This window comes from Eupeodes corollae, chromosome 1 (genome assembly GCF_945859685.1).
Source record: "Eupeodes corollae chromosome 1, idEupCoro1.1, whole genome shotgun sequence".
Taxonomy (NCBI): domain Eukaryota; kingdom Metazoa; phylum Arthropoda; class Insecta; order Diptera; family Syrphidae; genus Eupeodes; species Eupeodes corollae.
This window is the reverse complement of record NC_079147.1, coordinates 307,184,361-307,203,690: the sequence shown is the minus strand read 5'-3', so window position 1 is coordinate 307,203,690 and position 19,330 is coordinate 307,184,361.

The following is a 19,330-nucleotide window of genomic DNA, read 5'->3' as shown; positions in this document are numbered from 1 at the left end:
TTTCAGTCTATTCCACTAATTTGTAAAATTTAATAAACAATTTTTGCTTTGATGTCACTTTAAATTTTTATAAACTTTACGCTTTGTCTATTTATTGAAAAATCCGCCCGTGTGCAGAGGGCCTTATGTTAATCTCATTTGACTGAAAAACGAAAACGAATCCGAAAAAATAACCAATTTATCCTTAAGTATCCTTATAATGGATTCCTGGTAGCATAACGGACTGATTAGTGCCTTTCATCAATGTTTCATAAGAAGCAAGTGAGTATACGAGAAGAGTATATCTTTGTGGAAGCAGCTTTTTGGTACAAACCAACGAGACTGAAATAAATAAACTTAAGGGACTATGCCATCCGTCTCCGTAGAGATTTATTATTTCTCATCCAACATCCCTTTTTGATGTCCGTCCTCTTCGTCCTTTTTCCCACCGTTGTCACCGCTCTACACCACCGTTGCCTTGCCGTTCGCTGTCTTCCTGATCCTGGTCCTCATCGTTCATCGGTGTTCGATTTGATTTTTGACTCACACCACACCTTTACATCTTCTACTTTTGTCCTCTTTTGTGTTCAGTTAAGCGTTTTGAATTTACTGCCGGGAAATCGAAGCTGAGCAAATATTGGAAGTTATCATTAGAAAGCGAAAGATGTTGGAAACTCTCATTCCTTACCTTCATCGTGCCCTGGTGCCGGTGCCGGTGCTTGTGCCTCATCAACAAGGAAGGTAGGTATATTTCTGATGAGGCCGGAGGCAGTGGATTATTATCTTTGAAGATTGTCAAATACCAAAGTATGGGGTCGGAGTCGAAGGGCTCATAGTACCTTCATGAAGCTTGTGTAGCTAGGTATGATTTTGGTAGGTTTGGCATGGGAATGAGAAGTATAAAGTGATTTGGGAAGAAGAATTTCGAATAAAGTAGGCTTTAGAGTTAATAACATTTGAGTTAGTGCTGAGAATTTGTGACGGCGGGTGTAACAAGAACAAGAAAATAACCAAGTTCTTAGTTCTTGTCTGTTGGTGATTTATGAGGCTGTTTTCATTTTCAATGTTTTATTTTTGAATTTCATCGAATCCAAAAATATATGTACGAGAATATAGGGCGAGATATTCATCAGACTGTGATGTTTTGAAATAATCTTTAGCGTACGTTTAATTATGTAATATTGGATGACAAGACGTTTGAGATGAGTGACAACGTTAAAAAGAAGCTATTGTTAGTTTGGAATTATGTTTTTCTTTTTAAGAGAGAGAATTTGTATATATCTTGGGGAAAACCTTTTTGTATATTTACCTTAAATTAGGTAGGCATTAGACTTGTTATTTGAAATATTAATAAGTCCCAAAATATTTGACTTTAGATTTCTTGAAGGTAAATTAAGGTAAATTGCCAAAGTTATTTTTAGTAATACACCTGCTTTATACTTACAGTTTCAAGTCTTGTATGGAAGTATAATACCGTATGCTAATGAGGGGGTTTCCAACAGAGATGGATATTTCAACATTGAATATTGTTTGCAAAATACTAACCTGCTTCCCTGGATTTAAAACAACTTAAGCTTATGATATTGGCATTTTTGGAGAGTACGGTGCAGTGACATTGATAGAGCCAGAGCTTGGCAATTCCATCCCTAATATAGACCTTCTTTAATGCTATCAAAACTTCTGCGTAAGATTTTCCGTCTATCATACTTTAAAGGTCCTTTTTGAAGTCGATGTAAACAGCATTTTCCTACCTTTTCCATAAGAAAAACAAATTGTCCATAGGTCAAAGAAACGCTGATTAACTATCACAAGCTTCCTAATGACCTAAATAACTCAATTAGCAAGATGGGAAACTTAGAATGATATTTCATTGTGCATACAATCTGCTGAGGAATAAATGTAAAAAAGTGCGCCTAAAATGATGCAAAAACCAAACACATTCTCTCATTTAATGCTCAGACCAATCAAATCGCTTCATTCTGAAAGTTTCATGGGCGCGTTCAAAAACAATGCAAACCAAACCAATGAATCTTAATTGTTAGCATGGTCTTAAATTGAAAGATTTGTTTATCTTTTTGAATCAATATAAAAAATATAAATCAATGTAAAAGTTGTAGGTGTATATTCAATCTAATAAAGTTGAACAAAAATATGTTTAATAACTTATTAGTTATTTTGTTAAAAATGTTAAGTCACAAAATTTGCATTTATTTCCGCTTTTGTTTATTTGTGTATATTTTAATAATTTCCTTAAATTTGCAACGAAAAAAGTTTTTAAGGTCATTTTTATGCTGCAGTATTATTAAGTTTATTGAGCAACCTTATTTAAAGAAAATATACACTTTGAACAATAAATCAGTAAACTTGAAAATTAGAAAGTAAATATTTTTGAGGAAATAAAATAATATTTTGCCTCTTTTCCAAAATTGGGGGGGTTCACTGAAAGACTTCTGTAGTGCAAGAATAAAAATTTATCTTGATTCAGAGTGATTTTTTGACGTTTTTATTTTATCAGAAATGTCAAATGACATTTTATATCCCCTGCTGATAGATCTGCTATAATCTTTATGATTGCTTTTTCGATTTTGATGTTCCTTTCATATGTTACAGAAGGAATTACATTTAAAAGAACGTGTATATGTACAATGTACATATATATCAAACAAGAATTTTACAGACAGGATATTGTTCGCTCATATAACTCTCTTAAATGTAATTTATCAATCAAACTGAGATTAAAAAATGAAAGCAAAAACTATGGAATAAAATACTGCAATTTCGTTTAATTTGATAGAAATTTCAATCACTCACAAATAGTTACATATATTAAGGCTATTTATTAATGCAAATTTATATGCATTGAAAAAATTGTAATCGCACCCTCAGTTTTGTGATTCTTGGAACGCATCTTTCATACTCCGGGATGAATTTGAAAATTTTAAGAATTTCATTGATATTTTTGAATTTTGATAAAATAGCTATAATTAAATGAGTTTTGCGTTTTTTAAAAACAAAACTATACATCGGTTTGTTTTCAAAATAATGACATCAAAACCATAGCTAAAGACAGATGTTTTTAGCGAAAAAAGTTAAAACGAAAATCTGACATCAGCGAAATTAGGCGTTTTTCTTTCTTAGCTCTAAAAAGAGTTCTGAAGAAGTTCCGAGCGTATTGAAGATGCTCTGAAAAAAATATGTTATGAGCGTCTAGTATTCGTTTTGAAACACACCGAAATACTTAGCTGTCACTATTTGACAAATTTCAATTCACTTGCCAGTTTTTTCTAATTTTCTACTTTCACATGTCAAATGCTTCAGTTCGTCAAACTTTATTTTGACCTCATCGAGAGCGCTCTTTACAAGTTTAGAACACGATTATAACAAAAAAAGAAACATTAATACGCAGCTCGAAACGTAACGAGGTAAAAAAAAACACACGTTTTTATTTGACAGTTCAAGCTTTGCTACTTAAAAAGAAATAATAACTAAAAAAGATTTAGCTGTTAAAACAAAATGTATGCACCTCAATAATGTATTGTTGCTTTGCAAAAGTAGCTAGAGGCGCTACCGCATGGTTATATAGTTGGTTTTCGTATCCATTCATGCACGAACTGTCAAAGTTACAAATACAACAATATCAACAAACGTGTCAGCGTCATAAACAAACGTGTCAGCGTCATAGAAAAATCACTGAATGACAAGGAATACACCCTTGCGACGTTCTTGAATATTGAGGGAGTCTTCAATAACGTGAAGAACGAAACAGTCAAGCAAACCTTAGACGACCACAAAGTCGAAAAGGCAATAACACAGTGGATAATGTGTATGCTCAGAAAGAGACAAATGAACTGTGAGCTAGCGGAAGAAAGGGTGAGAGTAACCACAACCAGGGGTACTTCTCAGGGGGGAGTTCTCTCACTACTTTGGGTTCTTGTCATGAACGGCATACTCTCTAAATTGAAATCAAGTGGAGTAAGGATAATAGCCTACGCTGATGATCTGGCAAGTCCCTACCCACTATCAGTGTACAAACCGAATACGCAATCTCGTTGGTAAGCAAATGAACTAGGAACTGTGGGCTGACAGTCAATCCAGCTAAAACAGAACTGCTGCTATTTACTAACAGGCGCAAAATACTTGATTTTATAATACCTTTCATTGAAGGCTGCGCCCTCTCAAAATCTCTGATCTCGGTGTGATCTTAGATAAAAAAACTAAACTGAGGCCTGAACACCAAAGGTAGATTCAAAAAGGAATCGATTGCCTTTTACTCCTGCAATAGATTTTTCGTGAAAACCTGGGGACCAAACCCTAAAATTATCAGATGGATGTATTCGGCAATAAATAGACTAATACTTACCTATGGTAAAGAGCACGAGCCTGAAAACTTTGACAAAAATTCAAAGACTTGCGTGCACTGCCATTACGGGAGCAATGAGATCCACTCCAACTGCGGGACTGGAAGTTATGCTCAATCTAATTCCCCTAGACCTCTTTGTTCAAGAATCTGCGGCCAAAAGTGCCCTGAGACTTAGTCAAACTAAAGTCTGGATAAACACTTTCGTAGGACAGGCCTAGATCCTTCATAAAATTATGGGTCATAGTACTACAACAGACTATAAAATACCCGAACTTAATTTTTATAAACCATTCCAGGCTGCCATCCCAAGCAGAGAGGAATGGATAGATAATATACCATACTCCAGTGAGTCGTCAATAGCTATCTATACCGATGGCTCTAAAATGGACACTGGTGTAGGGGCAGGCTTCTATTCTGAAGCTCTCAAGTTAACCGCATCGCTTAGGCTTCCAAACTACAGTACCGTCTTCCAAGCGGAGGTCCTGGCAGTGACAACAGCTGCTAAAAAGGTATCAATAATAGCGATACCAGGAGCTGATATCACCTTTTACATTGATAGCCAAGCGGCAATAAAAGCGATTACTGCAACTAAGATAAAATCAAAGCGAAGAGCTTAAGGTTCTTGGCGCACAGCAGAACATTAGACTCTGTTGGGTCCCAGGCCACAGCGATATACCAGGCAACGAGAAAGCCGATGAATTAGCAGGATTAGGGTCAATGCTTGACGTAAGCCAAGCTCAGCTAGATAGCACCCCTAACACTTATTTAAAACAGGAAATCTTAAAAAGAATAACTATCAAGGCCGATGAAAGGTGGAACCTTCTTGACACCTGCGACACTACAAGAAACGGCAGAATGGAAAGAATTATGCAGCTGCACAAGGGATCAGTTCGATCTCTTGTGAGCAAAATCACCGGACATAATCTGTTAGGTTATCATGTGAAAAAGATGAGAATCCGTTCAAATGATCTATGCAGAGGATGCGGTAACGAGGAGGTGCATGAAGACACTCCGCACTTTCTGTGTCACTGTCCCGCACTCTCCCATCAAAGGAAGAAACTGGTTGGCAACTATTTCTTCAGGGATTTAGTAGAACTCTCTAGTACGCCAGGTACGAACATTCTGAACTTCGTTAAAGCCTCTAAATGGCTTGACTAACTAAACACATAAGTTTTTTCTTATTAGCTTTAGTATCAATACTCACGGGTATCACAATCTGTCTGTATTGATCTTAGTGTGACGGTAAACACATCAACTGTCAGCCCCTCAACCTAACCTAACCTAACGTATCATGGTAAGTGCTTTAGACTTTTCACAACATTCTTAATTAAAAATGGTCTTCAACAGGGAGCGGTTAATTCGCCGATTCTCTTCAGAATTTACAGCTAGTCTTACAAAGGCAATTGCGAACGCCGACGATCTAATTGCGTACAGAACTTCTCGAAAGCTTGAGATAATTAGAATTCTCGAACTGATAGTGTGAAGCAGGAGAACCAGTTTTGGCGGCTTCAATCGGCACTTGATAGTGGGTAGTCGGGATGGGGTTTTAAGATCTGGCCGGCTTACATACTTGTTTTATAGTCTTAGGGTTTATTTTTAAGTAGAATAGGCAATTAATAATAAAAAAAAATATATAACAAGGGTGTCCCAAAATTAACTCAAGATTTGAATTAAATAGAAAACGCCGTTTTTAGTCTTTTGATAGTTATATTTTTATTGACTCGTAAAGTACATAGGATAGGGTTATGTATGGAATAACACATCGGACAAATATACTGTTAGCTGTCAAATTGCTTTTCTTCAGGGTTGCCAACACTTCACTGCACAAATGGCGGCAAATTAAAATCTTGCGTTAATTTTGGGACACCCTATATTTAAAAAAAAAAACAACAACAAAAAAGGACAACAAAATATAATAACAAAAAATGTTAGATAGTGAGATTGTCTGCTGTGGTTGTTCTAGTTTTAAGTAGTTTATATGTAATTTTAAGCAGTTTTTAAGTAAAAATAAAAAAGGATATTGATAGAAGTTAAATAGACTCTAGGGCCGAAAGGCATTAGAATTAAGTATTATTGTTTAACTTACAGTGTCCGTATGGCACCAGTAAGTTAGTTGTAAGTCATGGATAATTAGGCTTGTTCTATGAATTTTTGTCTAGCTTTGAGATAAAGGGTTGGCCAAGAATTCGTTAACATTTAAATGTAACTTACCGTGCAAACTATTGCCGTGCGCGGCGCTGGCGTGGGCGGGGGTACTAGCTCGCTTCTTGGAAATGTAGTCGCAATGGATCGCTTCGCGGGGCCGCAACGCGCTTACTGCGTGAAACTGTTTTATTTCAACAACTTTTCGCTCATTACTGTGAGACGCTTATTTCGCGTTGAATATGGTTTACACGGCTTAAGTCAGTTTCCAAGTGCTCATTTAATAAAGAAATGGGTGAAGAAGTTCGGAGAGACAGGATCTACACTAAATGTGAAACAAACCGGTGGCCCGTGGACTTCTCGGGCAGAAACGTGCAGCAAGTTTCTGCTTCTGTTCGACGTGATCCAGATTTATCGACGCGTAAACGTTCGGCTGAATTAGGATTATCCCGCACATCATTACGCCGTATTTTGAAATCAGATTTGAAATTTCATCAATATAAGATCCAGGTAGTGCAAGAACTAAACTCTAATGATTTAAATTTGCGTATGTCATAAGCCGAAACAATGTTAACTCGATTCAGTAATTTTGACAACATCTTATTCTCTGACGAAGCCCATTTCCACCTAATTGGACATGTAAACAAACAGAATTGCAGGTATTGGAGCAGCGAAATTCCTAAAGGTAAATATGAGAGGCCACTTCACTCTCCTAACGTAACTGCAAAAGAAATCATCGGACCTTACTTTTTTGAAGATTCTCGAGGCCTTTCAGTTACTGTTAATTCCAACGAGTATGTGAAAATGTTACGGGAGCTCTTAGCACTGATGCATCTGGAATTTGCTGGCTATAATCGTAACACATGGTTTCAACAAGATGGAGCCACATGTCACACATCGAACGAGTCCTTGCCGGTGATCAAAGAAATGTTTCCGGAAAAGCTGATTTCCAGACGAGGTGACATCCCATGGCCAGCCAGAAGTCCAGATCTATCCCCAGCAGACTTCTTTTTATGGGGTTATTTAAAGAGTCGTGTCTACATTGATAATCCGAATGCACTACGTCAAATTAAAGAAAAAATCGTCGAAGAGATGTCGGTGAACTCGCGGTCTCTTTGCAGAATAGTATTCGAAAACTTCAGGACTCGCTTAGACGAGTGCAAAAACCGAAACGGTGGTCATTTAGACGATATAATTTTTAAAAAATAAATTACAATTAATTAGCTTTCTCGTAAATGAACGATTTCTAAAATATGTTAAATGGTTTTTTATATAGTAGTTTTAAGAAATAATGAACAAAAATGAATGAAAAAAAAGTGCCTCAGACTGTCATGCGAGAGGTCTTGGTTTCAATCCTTACCTGTGACATCTTAAGTTTTTTATTCACGGTTCCGGACTCTTGCGAAGAATTAACAAACCTTCCAAGAATATTTGCTTTCATGAAAAGTGCTTTTTTAAATTTTCCGTTCGTATTCAGCATAAAACTGTAGGTCCCTTCCATCCCTGACAGCAGTGCTCGCACACAGAAATAGTTGGGAGTTGTAAGTCACTAGGCCCTAGTTCTCAAAGGACTGCTGTGCTACCTTATTTCTTTTTGGCAACTCTGGTTTTAACATCTTCAGTTCGGTCTGTAATTAAACCATGAATCTTCTTTCAAGCGAACAACGATTACTAATTATTGAATTTTATTATCAAAATGCGTGCTGTGTTAAGAAAGTTCATCGCGCACTGCTTCCATTTTATGGTCAGTTCAATCGACCCACTAAAGCGGCTATTCACGCTATTGTGACTAAATCTCGCACCAAATTTACATTGTTGGACATTAAACCACCAACAAGTTAATGTAGAGTGAGAACTGAAGAAAATATAGCGGCTGTATCGGCCAGTGTTAGTAATGATGATGATCATCAATATTATTCGGTTCGTCGCCGTTCGCAGTAATTAGGCCTCTGTTACTCAACAACAAAATTTTGCGGAAGGATTTAGGTGTGTTGCCTTTCAAAATACAGTTGGTGCAAGAATTAAAGCCGAACGACCTGCTGCAACGTAAAATTTTTGTGTGAATGGGCTCTTGAAAAGTTGGGCGAAGATCAACTTTTTTACCGAAAAGTTGTATTCAGCGACGAAGCTAATTTTTGTCCCAATGGGTACGTAAATAAGAAGAATTGATAATTTTGGAGTGAATATCAGCTAGAAGCATTGTAAGAGCTACCATCTATCCAGAAAAGTCACAGTTTGGTGCGGTTTATGGGCTGGACCGTACTTCTTTAAAGATGATGTGAATCGTAACGTAACTGTGAACGGTGAAGCTACCGTGAGATGATATCCACTATTTTTTTGTCCAAAATGCAAGAGCATGAGTTGCATGACATGTGGTTTCAACAAGACGGTTTCACATTCCCTATGCTACACGAGTTCGTTGAACATTTTATTTCACATTCGGGACTGATCAATTGTCAGCCTAGATCTTTCGTTTTAACGCTTTTAGCCTATTTTTTGGGGCTAAGTTAAAGCTCATGTCTCTACAGACAAGCCCGCATTTATTCGTGAGATGCCGGCCGAAATGTTGGAATGAGCATGCCAAATTTGGATTTAGCGGATAAACCATTTAAGGCGCAGTCAAAATCAACATTTGCATGAAATAATCTTCAAACATTAAATTATATAGACCGTACTATCGATTCGAATAAAGATTTCAAGGATTTCTGTGAATTTTATGTGTTTTTTTGTTTAAAAAACTTTCCTGTAGCCTTTAAAAAATTACCCTCTATAATTATACAAAAATAGTATACATTTTGTTTATTTTCTGGTAAAGCCTAATTATGTGTAAGAACCCAATTTCGCTTAAAGTAAATTCAAATTTAAAATCCCCTTGTCAAAAAAAAAACCTTTTTTTCAATATTGACTCTTTTATGAATGTGGTGTTTGTTGTCGGTCTCAGTTCACATTTTTAAAGATTTCTTCATTGAGTGCCTTATACTTTTGTTCATTTTCTTATATTTGGGAAGAACGGGAAGGCTTACCTCCATTTATAAATTTGTTCAACATGAGCCAAACCTTAACTATAGAATAACCCATCATCCGCTCCTCAAGCCCTTTCAAATACCCAAAGACTAAATGTAAAATATTTTTGTATTCATATATGTTTATTAGAAGATATAATAACATTTTATGAAATGTTCCTTCCGGCCAACCACCAGGGCCAGGCACCAGGACCAGGACCAGGACGAGGACAGGATAAACATAGAAACATAAATATATGGACTCCGTTTTATAAAGAAGCCCATTTTCAAATATACAATTATTCTTCCTAATATAATATTTCAAAAGGCAGCCAAACCCAAGTTTTACCTCGACGAATTGTGAGTTTATTTTTGGGTTCTTTAGAGAGAGACTGAAACGATTTTTTTATTTTTTATTTTGTTTATGGGGGAGGTGAAATAAGAGAGAGGGCAGGTTGCTATCGTCCTGGGTACAAAGGTACACCATCAGAGAGAGGTCCTGGATTTGCTTACATAGTTTTGTTATTTGATTTTGTGCTTCTTTTATCGTATCGTCCATGTACCTATTTATTAATTTTGTTGTTGTTGTTGTTGCTATACTCTATACTTGTCAGGTATCCTTAGGCTTAGTTTTTGAAAACAACATTTTTTTCATTTTGTGTTGATTTCCTTTCCTTGAACTAAAAGGTAAGGTCTTTGCATGTTGTAACGTATGTACGTGGTAGATGTGGTGCAGTATATCTCTCTTTAAGGATATATACAAATACATAAGGATACAGCTGATGTGATGGGTTTGTAGTCGGGGGTTGTGGAAGGTAGAAGATAACAGAAAACAACAAATAACAAATATGTACATTATTCAGAAAGTCACGAAATTGGATTTTGCCTTGCGTTATTCAAAATTTATACAAATTTCAAAATCATGATACATATTTTCGTTGGGATCGACATCGACACACAACAGGCTCATGGGTTACTTTTATGCATTCCTCTAGGGGGGTTTCGATATTTCAAATATGTATTGGAAGAATGTTAACTGTAAATACTGTATACCTTTCTATAAACAGTGGGGTGATGAAAATGTTGGACAGGTTAGACTCGTCGGTGTCCACGGTTATTTCCAAAGAAATACAAAAAATTGGGTTTAGAGTTTTTAAACTTAAGGTTTGTAACCAAATTTATTTTCTTTAAATCGCAATCGTTAGATTCTTGGAACTACGGATAGATAACGGATACTTCATGTACTTTATTTGTCTTACGGCTAAAACTAACAATTTATTTGCATATGCTTCGAAAATATACTCAGGCGTCGATACGGATATCGAGAACAACTACCGTTTTGAGGGCAGAGTATGCTAAACAGAGCGGAGTGAAAGGTTCTCTTAAACAGTAATCACGGAATAATGGATTGGGAATTGGGATTGCGTTCCTTATACATAGCAGCAAACTAGAGAATAAATCGGCCAACGGGATCATGACGAAATCTAGAATGCCAAAAATCTCGAATGCCGAAAATCTCGAAAATAAAAAAAAAATTATTTAGAACGCAAAAATCTCGAATCCACAAAAATCCAGAATTAACAAAAATCTCGAAAGACTCTATCTAGAAAAAAATCTCGAAAAAAAATATAGATTCGAGATTTTTTTTTTTGTATTCGTAACAGTTAAAAGTCAATAAAACACAAATAGGTATATCAGTTTACAAAGTATTTTATTTTCTGAGCAAGAAACAAAATTTTTGCAAACAATAAGAAAGGTGCATTTGTGTAGAAATGTGCAATTGGATGATTGATAACTTTACTTGTCAACTTTAAGTTTGTTAAGGAGAAGTAAGTTATCCAGAATGTATGTTTGAATTTTTGAGGCAATGTTTAAAATTCGCGTCGACCACGATATCTAGAAATTAATTATCTAGAAAGGAAAAATCTCGAATATGAAAATCTCGAAAACAAAAATCTAGAATGGAAAAAATCTCGAAAACAAAAATCTAGAAAATAAAATCTCGAAATGCCAAAATCTAGAAAAAAAAAATCTCGAATGCAAAAATCCAGAATGTATGTTTGAATTTTTGAGACAATGTTTAAAATTCGCGCGAATTTTTAACATCGTCTCAAAAATTCAAACATACATTCTGGATAACTTACTTCTCCTTAACAAACTTAAAGTTGACAAGTAAAGTTATAAATCATACAATGGCACATTGCTAGTCATGCAACTATTTTTCTTGCTCAGAAAATATAATATTGGGTGAACTGATGTATTTATGTTTTATTGAGTTTTAACCGTTAAAAAAACAAAAAAAAATCCCGAATTTTTATTTTTTTTCGAGATTTTTTTCTAGATAGAGTCTTTCGAGATTTTTGTTAGTTCTGGATTTTTGTGGATTCGAGATTTTTGCGTTCTAGTTCATTTTTTTTTATTTTCGAGATTTTTGGCATTCTAGATTTCGTCATGATGCCGAAAATAATCACCTCGCTAAATAAAATATTCTGTGATCTTTTCACTGTGAATTGTAAGCAAGTGAAAAGCAAGTGATATTCTATATCCAAATCAGTGGCCACAAACCATAACCGCCTAAGTCGAGTTCTGACGAAAATAAGTTTTGTTCATAATCCTGTTCAAAATGTCAAGATCTATACACTCTCAATTTTCAATTCTCAGAAGTTATAAGCAAAAACCCTAACAACCTAAGTCTCTTTTCAAATATGTTCATTTGCCAAAACAAATTAACTCAAGAAAAAATAATTTTGTTATAATGTCGGTTTTATTGTTGCGGAAATTTTATTTCCAAAACAAAAACACACTTTTCAAGAACTTTCACTTTACTGCGTGAGAACGGGATGACTATCGGTTCTCTCACTCAGTATGGTGGCGAAAACCATATTTTCTATATAATTCACAGTAGCTCTATGTAGCTCGGATTATATGTAATCTCGATTTATTCGAGAGAATGCGTTAAGGCAAGATGTAATAGTCATCTTCTGATGAGCCCAACCATTACATCGGGGCGAAACGCATATATGAATACCTATGCTGGTTTATTTTGATTTTCATTTTCATGATTTAAAATCATATTTAATTAAATAAACGGTGTTCAGGAAAAAACAATTCGACTGTTAATAGTCAAATATTTCAGCTTCAAATCTAACTTTGGTTTATGGGATGGTTTAAATGCAAGTGAAACCAAGCCAGATGGTTGGTCTGGTGGATGTGTATACAAAAGTTGTATGATAAGTCAATCCGAATGGAGAATGGCCTAAGGCCCAACCTAAAATTTTAGTAATATTAATGTCAATAATTTGTAATAATTATATTTTTGTGTAAATTATTTAATGGTAATTACTTGTATTCTTGATCGAAAGTATTTAACTTTAACTATGTTTATGGACGCATGGACTACAAAGTTTCAAAGAACTTAGTTCAACCCGAGTTCTATTTCAAGTTTACTCACAGATCACGAACGTATAATCATTTTTCCTTTTCTTTTTTAGAATTGATAGTAAAGCCTTGCGAAGAAGTATGTTTTTCGTGATTTTTTGTGTTTCACGACTTTTGATCGTTATAGTGGAGGGAAATGGGGGTGACTGAATGCAGTCCCTGAAATCGTCGTGACCTGGAAGTGAATCCAACGGGCAGCGAATTTTAGGATGACTTGCAATAAGATGGGAGAGAAGAGCGAGTAAGCGGGATCGCTAGAATCTCATCACAAGCCGATCTCCGATTGGCTAGCGAATCTAGTTTTTGAGAGATCAATACGAGACTTTGAAAAATCTACGAGAGGGACAATCGTCACCTAGTCCAAACAACTATTTGCATTTTTAGATGACATCTTTGGAATAATCCAACAAGCTGTGCAAAACTCATTTATAAAGATCGAGCGAGAGGCAAAAAACTTGGAACTGCACATAAATGAGGGAAAACAAAGTGCATGGTGACTTCTTTGGAAACCCAGTAGCAATTAAAGAAGGCGAGAGAAAAGTCTTGTTGGCCTTATTTGTGAGTAAGGGCAATTCCGGAAGAGTGAAAGTATGAAGAAGAGTTATATGAAATATACCGCCAAGCTGATGCAGGAACAATGATAAGGCTTTGTAGAATCCAGTAGGCTGGGCACGAAGAAAACATCACCGACAAAATTCCCGCCCGGAAAGTCCTTTGCGTTAGGATTTATTATAGAAGGCAGCGTTCAAGACCATGCCTCTTCTTTAAGAATGTCTTAGACCAGAGCGCTCAGAACATTAACCAATAACCGGGAAAGGTGAAGAAGCATGTTTAAACGAGGCCTTGACTGAATCCCGGTTATGGCAACGATAACGAAGTCATTGGTGAAGTGAAGTTTATGTGTTGGCCATTTACGTTTGCCGTGGGAAGCCTTACATTAATTTTTATAATTTGTCTCTGAAAACGTTTAAAAGTTCGCAGGCATCAATAAATTAATAAAGCGAGAACATTTTAAATGAAAACAAAAACACCATCATATTATTAACCCCACTGTTTGACGAACCGCACTTTCTATTCACCAAAAAAAAAACCTGCAAAATATTCGAATATTGATAACCCCCACAATATCATAGCTTATATACGATTTACATATAGGTACTTGTGTCATCATATGGAAGGCAAGGCACAGAATTCTTCAAGCCCTCAAGGTGCCTTTGCCATACTCGTAAGGATATACATTTCTCACTCTCATCATACTTTCTATACTCTTAGATCAGTTTTTCCATTTGATACGTGAAATAGCAAATCCTGTTGTTTAAGTGTCATAAAATGAAAATGTCCTCCCACAACCCACAAACCCACTCGTACCGACTAAAGGCATTTTAAAGCACCACAAAAGCAAAAACACATCAACTACTCGCATCTACGTATACAATATCCTTATAGAAACTATAGATATGGGATTGTTGAAAAAATTGAGCGGATGTGAAATTTGTGCTCGCAAAAGGTTAACACTTTGCGTTTTGCTATATTTTCGAACACCCCCGCCGGAACCCCGTGCTTAAAACCATCTCACCGAACACCGCTACCGCAGCACAAAAATTTCCATTTACATTGCAACTACGTGTAACTTTTGCTTTTGGCAAATCCCTGCCAAACAAACTTTATATTCGGATATAGTTTTTGTTGAATGACACAAAAAACGGGACAAAATGGATTGGTTGATGCAGAGATGGAGCATCAAACCACCGGGGCTTGACAATCACGCAAAAATTTACTATACACCTCCCACTCCATCAAGCTCCCACTTTCACAGGCAGTTCGGAAACGAAACGGGAACTAAGCATTTTGCGAGAATTTCGCAATCCGGCTTTTTCGGATAGATAAAAAGTATAGTACGAGTTGAAAACCTTTGAGCGAAACTCAAATGACAGTCACTCAGTGTTGTGTCGTTTGACAGTTTTGGGAACATTTTCTAGGATAATTCAGTGCCGCTGTCATCGCTAACTCTTCATTCACGAATTATATGCTACGTGCTAAAGATGATAACCTTCACCTATACACACTACACAGTATCTTTACCGCCTCTCGCCGCCCCACCAATCGTATAGATATGACAAGAAAAAGTTACATCAACACAGCTTAAGATACAAATTCATATTTTATACATTTCGCTTCTATAAAATACGAACTTTACCCAGAAGTTGGCAGCTAAAATTATGTTTCAGGTTTACTTCACCCCCTCGCATAAGTATAACGAGCAAAGGAGGTATTGTGTCGTCGTCGTCGTTACTCGGTTCAATGTTGGTTGGTGTCCTGAAAATCCTAAGATGTACCTTCTACGTATCTTTGAAAGCACCAAGCGCAGATAAATCTGATTTAAAATTTGAATTGAAAATGAGGGATGCTGGGATCTGAAGCTCAAGGTGGAGTGGGAGCTGGAGCTAGAACTGGTGATGCTATATAGAGAGTGGCAGGAGGGGGTTTAAAATTGGGATCACATTCGCATACAAAGTTACTTTTATTGTTACATAGATTTCGGTTGAATTTATGCCGCGAATTATCACAAGAAAAGTTTACACCAAACGAGGTTAAACAAGGGTAAGATAGGGTGTTTTTTTAGAGGTACAGAACTTTGAGATGGAATAAAATGAGATGATTTTTTTCTTTTAAATTAAAATGAAATTGTCATTCACTTTTTTTAAAGAAAATCTTCTGGTTTTATAGTTGAAGCATGATTTTGACATATGATGTGGTCTAATATGGGGCGTGGCAATCGTTTCGGACTTATTTGTGAAGAACCATGATTTTTCAAAAAAATGCGCTCAATTTGGACCCTTATTCAGGCGTCATTCAATCCATATTGAAACGTCAAACAAAGTTAAAGATAAATCACTTGACAGCTGTCAAAATAGTTCTATCTATAATATCTCTAAGAAAAAACACCCGCTATAAAGCACGGAAGGGAATGCTGGTAGATATTGTTTTTCTTTTTTTTTTTGTTGTGTAGTTGTTTCTTTTTTTTAATTTTTAACCTCGAGGACATGCGAGCTACGAAAAGTTCTAAAACAGTCTTGAAAAAAAATTGCTATCGAGAGGGAAGGTTGAGGGTGCAGAAAACTGGGGATGTTCCTTCATTTCTAAATGAATGAGATGAAGCAGAAAAAAAATACCCGTATATAAATAGCAGATGTGAATTGCGTTTTAAATCATCTTCATAATTAGAAGTTAATGAAGAGAAACCAAGATTAATTGCCACAACATAAGGTGTAGAAAAATATGGGTAAAAGTTTTATATTTTTCCATTCTTTTTCTTTTTTTGTTGTTGTTTCTTTTTTGGGGGGAGAGGGGTGGGGTAGTACGGAGTGAGTATCCGAATTGGGAGTGTCCTGTTTTTTGTACTGTTTACTGTTTCCTGTGTTTTTCTATGCCGATTTTATTACGCAATTAAACTTTGTTTTGAGTTTTAATGAATTTACAGACACAAAAAGAGGGTTTAAATTTCAGAATTTCCAATTTTTATGTAAGTAATTCGAGGAGAAAAACAAATCAAAATAATGATAATGAAAATAAAACATAAAAATAATCTATTATGTTCGTCCCTTTTGTTTGGTGTGTTTTCTTTTAATAAGTATCTATTAAAAAAGGAATTCAATTTAATCGTTTTTTAATTAACCTTATTATATCTTAACGCGTTTTCTAATATTTCATAAATCAGTTCAGTTTAGATTGATAGATTATATACGTCAAAATTTGTTTTTTTTGGGTACCCAATCTGTCAAAAAACCGATTCAGTCCATAAGAAATCAAATATTTATGACAGGTAAAATTTGTACCTTTGTTGCCTGGGGCATGAAAAATGGTGAAATATCACGGCCGAGTGGTTTAGAACTCTCAATCATTCTGTATATAAATTTTATGGATGAAATGATACCACAATTTTATGAAGAATCTGAATAACTTTTGGGATGTAATTTCATATGAGAACTTTTCATATGAGTAACTTTTGGATTACGTCAAAAATTAAAATAAAGATGAACTCAAAATTTTTAGCAATTCAATTATCATCTTATTGAATTATAATAACGTTGAAACTTGGTAACATTAGAAGTTTAATTTTTTTTCAATTGGATGAGAAACTTCGCTGGTTGTTGCATATGGCCTGATAGTTGAGAATGTGAAAGTGGTTTATAATATCTGTTCAGTACAATGTTTGACAGTTCAACGTGAATCGTTAAACTCTAGGACAACTGCTTTATATTGTGGAATTTTATTTGAAACAAATAATGTTTTTTGCAAAATACAAAATTAAGATCCTAGAATGTACACAAATTCGGTTTTTCAAAGGTTTCATTTTAAAGTTATCTAAGAAGTAGATACCTCTTCTTCCACCTTTTCCTTTATTAAGTAAAAATTTGCCATCGTGTTGGGATTTCAACTTCTTCCATGTGCAGACTTCATTTATTTGCATAGTCTCTTGTACTTGCAAACAGGGCACCTCCTCGGGGTGACGGTGGGCAACAGAACCACTTGGCAGAATACCTCGGTACAAGTGATTCAAAAACCCAATATTGGCGTCTGGTCAGGCCGAGAAAGCAGGCCCGCAGTCGTCGTCATCCAGCGTCTGCAGCTGGGAAACTTGAAAACTGGTGAATATACCATTAAAAGAAGCAATCCCCATCTATGCAATAAAAGTCTTGATTTACTTGTTACGTTTGTGGGCAGTTTAAGCCCGTAAAAAAACGCAGAACGTTTTTATATAGATTAAAACGAAATTATAAAGAAAATGATGTTGCATTCACACAAATTTGGATTCAACCTGGATCCCACACTTTGTTAACGGTCGATGGAATATTATGTTGACACATTAGAAAACAGCCAAAAATAGATATAACTTGAAATTTACAATTCCCATGATCTGGACTTAACCAACTACCCCAACTTCGCAATTTTTGGGTTTTTTTTTGCAATTTACTCGTCACGTCAAAATGATTTGAATTTTTTTGACAGGTTGGAAATTTTCTGTCATTGAACACAAATTTCCTGATTAGAATCCAGCATTTGAGGTAAAATTTCATCATTGAGGGAAGAATTACAGCTATGTTTACGAGTTGTTGGAATGATTTTGTTCCGAATTAATGATGAAATCCAATGATAGCTATATCTGGCTTCCTAAAATCTCACAAATCAGCTGCCATTGAAAATGATTTCATCATTGAAACGCTAAAAATGAACCATGAGAAAATTTAAAATAAATACAATATTTTTTCAACGGTTTTTAAATAAATAAAAAAATTTGAAACAAAAATATTTATCACATCGAAAATTTTATGAACAGAAAAACGATTTTAACTTTAAAACAATTTTGTGCAAAAAAGAATAACGCTTTTAACATCTGGTAAAAATCAAGTTAAGAGTTTTTGTACAAAAAATAAATAAAAATGTATAAAATTTGGTAAAAATAGATTTTCGATATAAATATCTTTTTAAAACTTTAAGATATTGGCTCTGAACTAATTTTATATTTATCTCACATTCAGTTAAATTTCAAGATTAAAAATTAAATCGACAGTTTTTTTTACAAAAAATAAGAACCTAAACAAAAAACATTACTAAAATTTTGTAAAAATAAAGGCTTAAGTAATTTTCGACTCAAATATCTTTTAAAAAGTTGAGATTATGGCTTTGAGCTAATTTTATCTTATAAGAAATATTGTTTTCAACATTTTAAAATAAAAAAAAAAAACGAAACTAAAAGTTGGTAAAAATTTACTTTCGACTTAAATAGCTTTTCAAAATTTTAAAATATTGGCTTTAAACTATTTTTATCTTACACAAATTATCTTTTTGACATTCAATAAATTTTTTTATAAACAGTCAGTTTTTTCATACAAAATTTAAATCTACAAAAAATAGTACGCAAAATTGCTAAAAATTGAAGTTCGGTTTTCGATATCTCGTGAATAATAGAAGACATTGCCTTCAAATTAATTTCATTTATCCGATTTTTATTTGTTTATTTGGTAAAAATTGGTTTTCGACTCAAAATCTCGTTAACTTAAATATATTTTTAACTCAAACTATTTCATTATTATGTATGCAGAATATTGTTGGTAATTTAATTCAACAAAACAAGAAAACCTACAAACCTTTTAAGCAAGACAAATGGGAAAACGGGATGGGAAGTTATCATTGCGGGTCGCATCCCAGCCTCTTTTTAGACACTGTTTCGAATGCCATAATCTTTCGATGTTAGAAAGGAGAAGAAATATTTTTAACGAGAGTATATCTTTTCGAACCTTTATTTGATCAAAAAACTTTAGCGAAAATTATAAACTGAGTCAGCCTTAAAGTAATGACATTAATACAATTAACAATATTGTGTTTTTTGAATTTTTCGACTTCAAAA